Genomic DNA, 12,656 nt, shown 5'->3' on the forward strand with positions numbered 1-12,656 from the left:
TCTTTTTTCTTTTTTTTTTTTTTAGACAGAGTCTTACTCTGTCACCCAGGCTGGAGTGCAGTGGCACAATATCAGCTCACTGCAACCTCCACCTCCCAGGTTTTCAAGCAGTTCTCCTGCCTCAGCCTCCTGAGTAGCTGGGACTGCAGGTGTGCACTACCACGTCCAGCTAATTTTTTTTGTATTTTAGTAGAGAAAGGATTTCACCATGTTGGTCAGGCTGGTCTCAAACTCCTGACCTCAGGTGATCTGCCCGCCCCGGTCTTCCAAAGTGCTGGGATTACAGGTGTGAGCCACCGTGCCTGGCCTCAGCTCTTTTATTCAGCTATTTTCGTATTTGCATGTTCCCTTCTAACCTTTGCCTGTATGCATTTTCTATTTTCAGATAGGTCTAGAAATAGTATAGGATAATATTTTGCTTTCTTCATTGATTATGAAATCACAAACACTCACCCATGATTTTACAGCTTTCATAATAATCCTTAATGGCTGTATAATATTGCACAGGGGATAATTTATTCTTTTTATTAGACATTTAGATTGTTTCTAATTTTTTACCTTAGAGGTGATGCAGGTAACTTTTATCTTATGTTTTATTACTTCTCTGGGATTACAAAGTCACCAGATGAATGTTTTTATGACTCTTGATTCTTATCCCTACATGCTTTTTATAGGGTTGTACTGATTTATAGATAATAGTATTTCAGTGCTCCCATCATCCATTGTATTGCTAATGCCTATTCAGATTCAACAAATATTTGATTTCTTATTATGTGGAAGTCACTTTCATATTTAATTGTGCATTAAAATCTTTTTCTAGAACCTAGCTGGGTGTGGTGGCTTACACCTGTACTCCCAGCACTTTGGGAGGTTAAGGCGGAAGGATCGCTAGAGCCTAGGAATTCCAGACCAGCCTAGGCAACATGGTGAGATCCTGTCTCTACAAAAAATGTTTAAAAATTGTCTGGGCATGGTGGTGCTCTCCTGTAGTCCCAGCTACTCAGGAGGCTGAGGTGGGAGGATTGCTTGAGCCCAGGAGGCTGAGGCTGCAGTGAGCCATGATTGCGCCACGGCACTCCAGCCTGGGTGACAGCATGAGACTCTGTCTCAAACAACCAAACAAAAATAGAATCTTAGGCCGGGCACAATGTCTCATGCCTGCAATCCCAGCACTTTGGAAGGCCGAGGCTGGTGGATCACTTGAGGTCAGGAGTTCGAGACCAGCCCGGCCAACATGGTGAAATCCCACCTCTACTAAAAATACAAAAATTATCCGGGCATGGTGGCAGGCACTTTAATTCCAGCTAGTCGGGAGGCTGAGGCAGGAGAATTGCTTGAACCTGAGAGGCAGAGGTTGCAGTGAGCTGAGATCACACCATTGCACTCCAGCCTGGGTAACAAGAGTGAGACTCTGCCTCAAAAAAAAAAAAAAAAAAAAAATAGAACCTTAGACTGTCAGAATTGAAGGACATCTGCTCATTTTACAAATAAGGTGAGACCCAGATAAATTATGTACTTTATTCATTGTTTGAAAACAATAGCACATATATAGTAAATGTAAATTTCTGGACCTTGAGCCTCGCACTTGCTACCACACTCAGCTGTTACAGTTTTGGTGTTTCTTTATATTCTGTAATATGTGCAGCTGAGAATGACAGTACGTGTTTGTCCTCTGGCCAGCACCCCTCTGAGAGTCTCCTCCATGGCATATGTTTGGGCAGTAGAGGTGGAATTGCTCTGGATCTTTTTTTTTTGAGACGGAGTCTCGCTCTGTCACCCAGGTTGGAGTGCAGTGGCGCGATCTCAGCTCACTGCAGCCTCCACCTCCCAGGTTCAAGTGATTCTCCTGACTCAGCCTCCCAAGTAGCTGGGATTACAGGTGTGTGCCACCACGCCTGGATAATTTTTGTATTTTTAGTAGAGGCGGGGTTTCACCATGTTGGCCAGGCTGGTCCTGAACTTCTGGCCTCAGGTGATCTGCCTGTCTCAGCCTCCCAAAGTGCTGGGATTCCAGGTATGAGCCACTGTGCCTGGCCTGCTCTGGATCTTTAAGACCCCACAGTTAAGCTAAGACCTCTATTAAATAATGAAAGACTTGGCCAGGCGCTGTGGCTCACACCTATAATCCCAGCACTTTGGGAGGCTGAGGCGGGTGGCTCACCTGAGGTCAGGAGTTCGAGACCAGCCTGACCAACATGGCAAAACCACGTCTCTACTAAAAATACACAAATTAGCTTGGCATGCTGGTGGGTTCTTGTAATCCCAGCTACTCAGGAGGCTGGGGCAGAAGAATCGCTTGAACCCAGGAGGTGGAGGTTGCAGTGAGCCAAGATCGCGCCATTGCACTTGAGCCTGGGTGACAAGAGCGAGACTGTGTTTCAAAAAAAAAAAGGAAGACTTAATGGTACTGCCTTCTAAAAGGGGCCATCGCTGTTCCTCCTTGACATAGTCCCTGCAGACTGTCATAAGTGTGAAGTGGCCTCAATGCCGTCTGTCCCCCATGCCTTTTCTTTTCTTTTCTTTTTTGAGATGGAGTCTCGCTCTGTCGCCCAGGCTGGAGTGCAGTGGCGCGATCTCAGCTCACTGCAAGCTCCGCCTCCCGGGTTCACACCATTCTCCTGTCTCAGCCTTCCCAGTAGCTGGGACTACAGGCGCCCGCCACCACGCCCGGCTAATTTTTTGTATTTTTAGTAGAGACGGGGTTTCACCGTGTTAGCCAGGATGGTCTCGATCTCCTGACCTCGTGATCCGCCTGCCTCGGCCTCCCAAAGTGCTGGGATTACAGGCGTGAGCCACCACGCCCGGCCCCCCCATGCCTTTTCTTATGTCTCTACCTTCTCTTGCGATGCCAGGAATGCCCTTTCTCTACCTCCCCGTGTGCTAACCCTCTCTGATCCTTAAGCACTAGCTCCACCAAGAAGGCTTTTTTTTGTCTTTTCTTTATTTTTTTTAAACGGTGTCTCACTCTGTTGCCCAGGTTGGAGAGCAGCGTACAATCATGGCTCACTGCAGCCTCAGCTTCCCAAGCTCAGGTGATCCTCCCACCTCCGCCTCCCTAGTAGCTGAGACTACAGGAATGTGCCACCATGCTTGGCTAATTTTTGTATTCTTTATAGAATTTGCCATATTGTCCAGGCTGGTCTCAAACTCCTGGGCTCAAGCAATCCACCTACCTCGGCCTCCCAAAGTGCTGGGATTACAGGTGTGAGCCACCGCGCCCAGCCAAGAAGGCTTTTTCAGTCTTCCTGTGTATTGGTTATCTATTGCTGTCTAACAAAACCATCCTGAAACTTTTTACCTCACTAACAAGGATCTATAATGATTTATAATTTGATATGATTCTGTGGATTGGCTGAATGTGCCTGAAAACAGTCATTCACCATAGGGTAACCCCATCTAATGGTCCAAGATATCTATCTAGCAATTGTTGCTGGCTGCCACCAGGGGTACCTCGGTTCTCCTAAATGTGGCATCTCCTCCTCCAGTGGACCAGACTGGCTTACCTTCATGGCAGTCGCAGGACAATGTTCCAAGAGGACAAGACCCACTGTGCAAGTGCTTGCAAGCGTCTGGTTGTGTGATGTGTGCCATTCTCCCTCAGCCAAAGCAAATCACAAGGCCAAGGTCAGATCCATGGGAGAGGCTTATCCATGATTCATTGGACCATTACTCGAACAATCAACTACAGTTCTCCCTGGGTCACAAATGGCTCACATCCCTCCCACATGCTAAACACAGTCACTGTTTACAGATCGCTTGTGATCTCATCCAATCATGGCCCCAGGTTCAAAGTGTAGGGTCTCATGATCTGTACCAGGCTCAGGTGTGGCCCTGGTGCTCAGGTACAGTTCCTCAGATGGCTCCTCTTGATCTAAAAGACAAAGCCTGGGTGATAGAGTGAAAGCCTGTCTCAGAAAAAAAAGACTACCAGCCGGACGTGGTGGTTCGCACATGTAATCCCAGGGCTTCAGGAGGCCAAGGCGGGCGGATCACAAAGTCAGGAGATCGAGACCATCCTGGCCAACATGGTAAAACTCCATCTCTACTAAAAATACAAAAATTAGCTGGGTGTGGTGGCTCATGCCTGTAATCCCAGCTACTTGCAAGGCTGAGGCAGGAGAATCGCTTGAACGCGGGGGATCTGAGATTGCAGTGAGCTGAGATGGCGCCACTGCACTCCAGCCTGGTGACAGGGAGAGAGTGCATCTCAAAAAAAAAAGAGAAAGTATCCCCTCCCTCATGCACTCAGCACACAATGGTGAGACAGGCATGGGAAAACCTCAGTAAATACTCAACATTCACAACGGGGAGGAATGGCGGATGCATAGGAATTCTGCAAATCTGAAATGAACAGGACTCATTGTCAAGGCCTTCCGCCTTGGAGCTGAGGACTGCTCTTGAGTGACCGCCCTGTTAGCTCCTGGGAAATGATTTCTTAGTCCATTGTTGTCTTTGGCCCTTAGCTTTGCCCTCTGGGCTTTTGGCTCCATCTTCTGAGATGTACTTCCTTTTCTATAAGAATTGGCTTTTGTCAGTAGCAGCTTTCTCAACCTGTTTTCTTTTGCCCTTAGAAAATTTGGGACCCAGATGTCTTTTTCATTTTGAACTGTCTCTGTCCCACAACTCCCTTAACACTTTGTCAGCTTTTTATGTATCAGAAAATAGTCCACTCGGCCAGGCATGGTGGCTCACGCCTGTAATCCCAACACTTTGGGAGACCGCGGCGACCGGATCACTTGAGGTCAGGAGTTCGAGATCAGCCTGGCCAACATGGTGAAACCCCATCTCTACTAAAAAAAAATACAAAAGTAGCCGGGTGTGGTGGTGGGTGCCTGTAATCACAGCTGCTCGGGAGGCGAGGCAGGAGAATTGTTTGAACCTGGGAGGCAGAAGTTGCAGTGAGCCGAGATAGCGCTACCGCACTCCAGCCTGGGCGATGGAGTGAGACTCTGTCTCAGTAAATAAATAAATAAATAAATAAATGAATGAATAAATAAAATAGAAAAGAAAGAAAATAGTCCACTCAATTAGACAAAAGCCATAGCCACTATTATTTTAGAGCTGGTCCTCCCTCTACTTTGGGCAGCATGTCAGAGAGCTGTGGGACAATGACTTTAAGATTCTTAGAAACACCTTTTTCTAGCTGATGGGGTTATTTGGCACCATCTTAAATCTCTTTGAGGTCTTAAAGAGTCTTACAGCCTCAAACTTAATTTGATCTTTACCCTAAAGCTATGTCTTTGCAACTGTTTTGTGTAGTAGAGAGACTAGAAATCTGACATTTTATTTTACAACCCAGCACATCCCAGCCCCTCTGTGTGTTTCTTTTAAATTCTGTTTGCAAACTGAGTAGTTCCTCCTTTGGAAGCTTATGGTTAAAGCTTCTAAAAAAAAAAAAAAAAAAAAGACAATTTACACTTTTACCATTCTACCTGGAAATTTCTTTAGCTGGATTAACAAGTTCATTAGATATGTTTCCTTATTTATTTATTTATTTTTTTGAGACAGAGTCTCTCTCTATCGCCCAGGCTGGAGTGCAGTGGCACAATCTCACTTCACTGCAACCTCCACTTCCCGGCTTCAAGCAATTCCCCTGCCACCCGAGCAGCTGGGATTATGGCATGCACCACCTCGCCCAGCTAATTTTTGTATTTTTAGTAGAGACAGGGTTTCACAGGCTGGTCTCGAACTCCTGACCTCAAGTGATCCGCCCACCTCAGCCTCCCCAAGTGCTGGGATTACAGGCTTGAGCCACCGTGCCAGGCCCATTAGGTATGTTTCCGATCGGTGACTACAGATGACAGTTTTGCAGCACTACTTCCACTACTCCAATTCTCCCCTCCACTCATTGTTTCAGTGCTGCGACGCACAAGCCACTGTCCCTCCAGCCTCCGGCAGCCGTTGCCTCCTGGACCCTCTGGACTGCACCAACAACCTCCTTGCCACCCTTCTAGCCTCCGTTTGCCACGTAGTCCAAAGCCAAATCTGCATGCTTTGTTTTATTACAGCACTCTCTTCTCTTGGGTACCAATTGCTGTCTGTAATCTATTGCTGCATAACACATCACCCCAAAACTTCTAGTCTTAAAATAATATCAATTTATTGTTTCTCTCAATTCCATAGGTCAGCTGGAAGCTCCTCTGCTGGCATCACCAGGGCCCAGAGAAGTAGCTGCAATTAACGATAAGGTCAGCTGGCCTGGAACACCCAAGATGGTCTCATTCCCATGCCTGACAGTAGGTGCTGCCTAGCAGCAGGAGTGCCTCAGTTTCCCCCCACAAGGCCTTTCATATGCCATTAAGCTAGACTGGCTTCCTTACAAGGCAGTCCCAAGGCAGTGTGCCAAGAGAGCAAGCCTTAATGGGTAAGTATTTATCCAGTCTTTGCTTGTGTCATGTGTGCATTGCTTTAAGTCACATGGCAGAGTCAGAGTCCCTGTGGGAGGGGAACACAGAAGAGCATGCATACCAAGAGGTGTGACTCATTGGGGACCATCACTGTGACAGTCTACCATACCAGGGCTCCACATAGAATGGGTCTTTTCTTCCTTTGGGCTCCCATAACTCTCTGAAGCTCTATTAAAAAGCACTCAACAGTCAGGCATGGTGGCTCACACCTGTAATCCCGTACTCTGGGAGGTAGGGGCAGGAGGATTGCTTGAGCCCAGGAGTTCAAGCCTGGGCAAAACAGTGAGACCCTGTCTCTACAAAAAATATTTAACAATTAGCCAGACATGGTGGTGCACACCTGTGATCCCAGCTACATGGGAGGCTGAGGTGACAGAATTGCTTGAGCTCAGGAGGTCGAGGCTGCAGTGAACTGTGTTCGCTCCACTGCACTCCAGCCTGGATGAAGAGTGAGACCCTGTCTCCAAGAAACAAACAAACAAAAAACACATAGTCTCTTGAAAATTATCAGTTCCATATAACTCACTTGCCATCTTTAAGCTGCTGCTGCTTTTTTTTTTTTTTTTTTTTTTTTGAGACAAGGTCTTGCTCTGTCACCCAGGCTGGAGTACAGTGGCACAATCATGGCTCACTGCAACCTCAAACTCCTGGCTCATGTGATCCTCCTGCCTCATCCTCCCAAGTGGCTGGGGCTACAGGTGCATGCAACCACACCTGGCTAATTTATTTTTATATTTATTTTGTAGAGACAAGGTTTCATCATGTTGCCCATGCTGGTCTCAAACTCCTGGCCTCAAGCGATCTTCCCACCTGAGCCTCCCAAAGTGCTGGGATTGCAGGCGTGAGCCACCATGCCTGGCCTTTAAGCTTCTTTAAGCAGAAATGTCCAGGTCTATTTTTTATCCTATCTTCTATTTCATAGCCTAGTATGGGGCAGATATTCATTCAATTTTTTTTTCTTTTGAGACGGAGTCTCGCTCTGTCGTCAGGCTGTGAGTGCAGTGGCGTGATCTTGGCTCACTGCAACCTCCGACTCCCTGGTTCAAGCGATTTTCCTGCCTCAGCCTCCCAAGTAGCTGGGATTACAGGCACACACCACCACACCCAGCTAATTTTTTTTTTTTTTTGTATTTTTAGTGGAGACAGGGTTTCACCATGTTGTCCAGGCTGGTCTGGAACTCCTGACCTCGTGATCCACCCGTCTCAGCGTCCCAAAGTGCTGGGATTACAGAAGTGAGCCACCACGCTCCGCATATTCATTCAATTATCAACTGCTAGCGAAAGAGTACTAGCAACACAGTGCAGGGCATTGGTGTTTGTGTAGGGTTTGCAAGGGGTTCCTTCTTGGTGTTTCTCACCAGATATTCAAAGTACTGCACAGGTTCTGAATCTCCTTGGCTCTATGACTGTCCCAGCTTTCTGAAAAGTCGTGAAAGGCTGGCCGGGTGCGGTGGCTCATGCCTGTAATCCCAGCACTTTGGGAGGCCGAGACGGGCGGATCACGAAGTCAGGAGATCGAGACCATCCTGGCTAACACGGTGAAACCCCATCTCTACTAAAAATACAAAAAATTAGCCGGGTGAGGCGGCGGGTGCCTGTAGACCCAGCTACTCAGGAGGCTGAGGCAAGAGAATGGCGTGAACCCCAGGGGGCGGAGCCTGCAGTGAGCGGAGATCACGCCACTGCACTCCAGCCTGGGTGACAGCGAGACTCTGTCTCAAAACAAAAAAAAACAAAAAAAAACAAAAGTCGTGAAAGGCTGTTGGCTGGCAGAAATATGGTTTCAGCTATGTTAGTCTACAAGCAGAAAAAGCCTGGTTCATCATAATCACAACTAACACCTGCACTGCAGCCAGGTGCAGACCCTGTAAGGCCCAATCAGAAAGCCCACACCTGCCTCTCATCACTCACAGCCACAGCTCTTCGACTTATTTATGTCTTCTGACCATGATTCCTGGGTTTTGAAGAACTTGAAGTTGTCCAGGCATGGTGGCTTATGCCTGTAATCCCAGGACTTTGGGAGGCCAAGCTGGGAGGATGACCTGAGGTCAAGAGTTCGAGACCAGCCTGACCAACATGGTGAAACCCCATCTCTACTAAAAATACAAAATTAGCCAGGCATGGTGGTGCATGCCTGTAATCCCAGCTACTTGAAGGGGCTGAGGCAGGAGAATCACTTGAACAGGGAGGCGGAGGTTGGAGTGAGCCAAGATGGCACCATTGCACTCCAGCCCGGGCAACAAGAGCAAAACTCCATCTCAAAAAAAAAAAAAAAGAGAACTTGAAATCTAGGTCAGGAAACAGAATGGGCATATGTGAAACAACACCAAACTGCTTATGAAGCAATATGACAACAAATGCAAACATCAGTACATCTCAACTATGTCTAAACACAAACGGGATAAAACATAGATGTGATCAGAGTAGAGTGAAGTTAACACTAAGAAAGCTGTCTTCTCTGAGAAGTGATGTTTGAGTTGGGTCTTGAGATGGGTTACGGACAGATATTGAAGGAGACAATAGATGCTCTAGGTGGAAATGGTGTCTATGGAAGTATGAAGCCAAGTGGGTGAGGCAGGAGATCAACACTTGATGTGTGGAAGAGGGCAAAGCACATCCTAGAGGTAAACAACAAGAAGGGATGAAGCGGGTAGGGACATAAGCAAGGCGACAGAGGAAACAGAATGCCTGGAAAAGCCTTGGCGGACTAAATTGAACTGCACCCAGCGGGTATCTGGGGACCAGAAATGGCCTTTCTACATGAAGTTGCTTTCTTTCTTTCTTTCTTTCTTTTTTTTTTTTAAAGAGACTGGGCCTCTCTCTGTCACCCAGGCCAGAGTGCAGGGATATGATCATAGCTCACTGCAGCCTCGAGCTGCTAGCTTCAGGCAATCCTCCTGCCTCAGCCTCCTGAGTAGCTGGGACTATAGGTGCATGCCACCATACCTGGCTAATTTTTGTATTTTTTGTAGTGATGGAGTCTCACTATGTTGTCCAGGCTGGTTTCAAACTCCTGGGCTCAAAGGATCCTCCCCAAGTTGGCATCCCAAAGTGTTGGGATTCCAAGCGTGAGCCACCATGCCTGGCCTGAAGTTTCTTTCTGGAGAGTTCCTCACATTACAGCGAAGTAATTCTGCTTTCTAAGCAGCTGAAGAGCTAGTGTTGTATAAGGGAGCCATATGCCCCAAAAGGAGCCCAGAATGGATGTGGTGTCAGAAAGTTGGCCCAAAGCTGCAGGACATGGGTCTCCCTGTGTGCTGACTGGGAATCTGGACAGGAACTGGTGGCACTTTTCCTTTTTGCAGTCTGGGCTTTTTGATCCTACATCTTTGCAAAAGACAGGAACATTTCAATGGGAGAGAAAGGAGTTTTCTAGACAAACAGTGGCTCTGATGCATATTGGAAGACCTTTCCTATGACATGCAATGAAGCCACAGAGGCCCCTGAGTAGACCTAGGGAAGCGCTCCTTTCCCCAGGAACTGGCCTTATGGAGTTTGCCTTAAAAAGGTAATGATTTGGGTGCGGTGGCTCACGCCTGTAATCCCAGCACTTTGGGAGGCCTAGGTGGGTGGATCACTTGAGGCCAGGAGTTTGAGACCAGCTGGGCCAACATGGTGAAACCTGATCTTTACTAAAAATACAAAAATTAGCTGAGCATGGTGGTGCCCGCCTGTAATCCCAGCTGCTTGGGAGGCTGAGGCAGGAGAATCGCTTGAACCCAGGAGGCGGAGGTTGCAGTGAGTGAAGATTGCGCCACGGCACTCCAGCTTGGGTGACAGAGCGAGACTCTGTCTTAAAAATAAATACATAAAAAATAAACCAGCTGAGCCTCCCCTCCCTCCCCTACCACCATGCAGGGGCAGCCTGGACGTATTTCAGACCTTGTGTGCTGAGCTGGCGGAATGGTCTTTGCTTCTATCCCAGCTTGTCTCCAGTGCCCTTTGCCCTCTTCCTACAGCCAGAACCCCTTCAAGTAATTAACTTTATCAAGTGGAGATGCTCAGTGCTTCTCTACTCCGGCTGCATATTATACCACTTGGGGTCACTTAAAAAAATTCCGGCCAGGCACAGTGGCTCATGCCTGTGACCCTAGTGCTTTGGGAGGCTGAGGCCAGAGGATTTCTTGAGCCTAAGAGTTTGAGGCCGCAATGAGCTCTGGTTGTGCCACTGCACTCCAAAGCCTGGGCGACAGAGCAAGACTGTGTCTCTTAAAAAAAAAAAAAAATTAGCTCATCTAGATGAACTGTGGGGCCCAGATGTATTTTCTCAAAAGCACACCAGGTGATAGGTATGTGAGAACACCTTGAATGACCCTTGAGCCAGTTTAGAAAGTTTTGTCAACATAGAATTTGTTGACATTTTCAGGTGTCTGACAACACTACATAAATAAATAGCCTTTGGTAAACTAACAAAACCTGTAATACACTCTTCCTTGGATACTCTGGCCTCTGGATTGCCTTCTTGGAGTAATTCTTGGGGATATTTTGGGGTGCCATCTAGCCTCTGGCCTCATGAGCTTTGCACAGTGTGGCAGAGTGATAGCTACTCACACCTGTGATCCTAGCACCCAGAAAATACTACAATAGAAGTCTCGCTAGCTATCCAGTCCAGTCCAAACTTCAGCTTGACACCTAAGGATGGTTTTATTGAAGAACACAACTGCTGTTCACAAGATACATCTTAGAAAGTTTTGTCTTGAAAGGTTTTCCATGCGATTTGTCACAGGCTCTCATAATCCACAGGATAATACAGAGAGTAAAGACCAACACCACCGTCCAGCACTGCCTCTCTTCCCAGCCCTCCGAATCCCACCCAGAGGCCCACGAGCTGGTCTTCTGTGCCATCTTCATTCCATATTTGGACAAGACGGAGGACTCACGCGTCAGCCTCTGGGGGTAAGGATATCCACGTTGTTATCTGCCACGCAAAATAGCAGTTCCTATTCATTTCTTCCAAATCTGCCTCTGTCAACCACTGATGGCGCGCTACCCTGTACTGCTGGTACTGTGAGATTCGGCACCATTGTCTGTGTTCTGACTGTGCACACCTTTGGCGTGTCACGGCCAAGCTCTCACTTTCTGCTGAAGGATGGAGTTTGGTTTTTTTTGCCTCCTGTGAAGGACCCGCTTTCTGCTAATCATTTTAATTACTCTCTCCTGGAGCCCTTCCAGTCCTGTCACGCCATCTGTAAATGGCAGAGAACAGAACGACACACATTATGGTGTCAATTTATAATAATTTGATACCAAGATGCAATCATGATGTTTTGTTTTTAGTATTGCTATCTGCATGTTCTTGATTTTTTTGGCGGGGTGGGGGTGGGGGTGGGAGGAGGAGGCTGGAAGCCAGGGCAGGCTGGATGGTGGATTTACAACTTTAAGGAATGATTTTCAGTTCATTAAATTGTTTTCCTTCAGCTGTTATTACCTTCCTCTTGCCCACACTGACACTCGGCGGGCAGGTGTCTGCCCTCCCACGCAGCTCGGTCACATCCCATGCAGCCTCCTTTCTGCCACTCTCAGCTCACTACCTGGCACATGACCTTGGAGATTCCACTGCGCACCTCTTCCCCCAGATCATTTATCACTATGGTAATTAAGACTTAGATGTTCAGACTGTGGAATGAAAATAGAACAGATTCTAGCGCAGATTTTTAAAAATATTTTTCTTCCTGCCTCCAAAAAAGTACATGTTCATTTAAGACAATTTTGAAAATACAAACAAATGCAAAGAAAATTAAAATAATTCTTAATCCTATTACCCAGAGACAACTTCTTCTAATATTTTAGTTTATATTCACCCAGTCTTATTCAAGGAACACAACAAACACACACTCTTTCCCTTTATCTTTGAAAAATATGATATTTGATACATACAAAGAATATATGTAACATTACACCCCCTGCCCCAAAAATCAAAACATTATAAATCATGGCAATAATTGTCATTTACCTATGTGCACCCCTTGGTCTTGCACTTCCTCTCATGGAGTGGGAGTATCATTCTCTTGCCTTATTAAAGTAATTTTAAAAATTGTTTGTGTTTATTTGATTTTAAGCCTTGTAAAAATGGTGACATGAGATGAGTCATATGTTTCTTGCTTTCTTCACTAAGAAAAATGTTGGTTCAATTTATCCATGTTGTGTTATGCAAATGCTTTTTTATTTTTGCTGCTGTTTAATATTTCCACTGTGGAGATATACACATTTATGCATTCTTTCTTCTCTTGCTGGCCATTTGGATTGTTT

Source organism: Pan troglodytes, chromosome 12 (genome assembly GCF_028858775.2).
Source record: "Pan troglodytes isolate AG18354 chromosome 12, NHGRI_mPanTro3-v2.0_pri, whole genome shotgun sequence".
NCBI lineage: Eukaryota > Metazoa > Chordata > Mammalia > Primates > Hominidae > Pan > Pan troglodytes.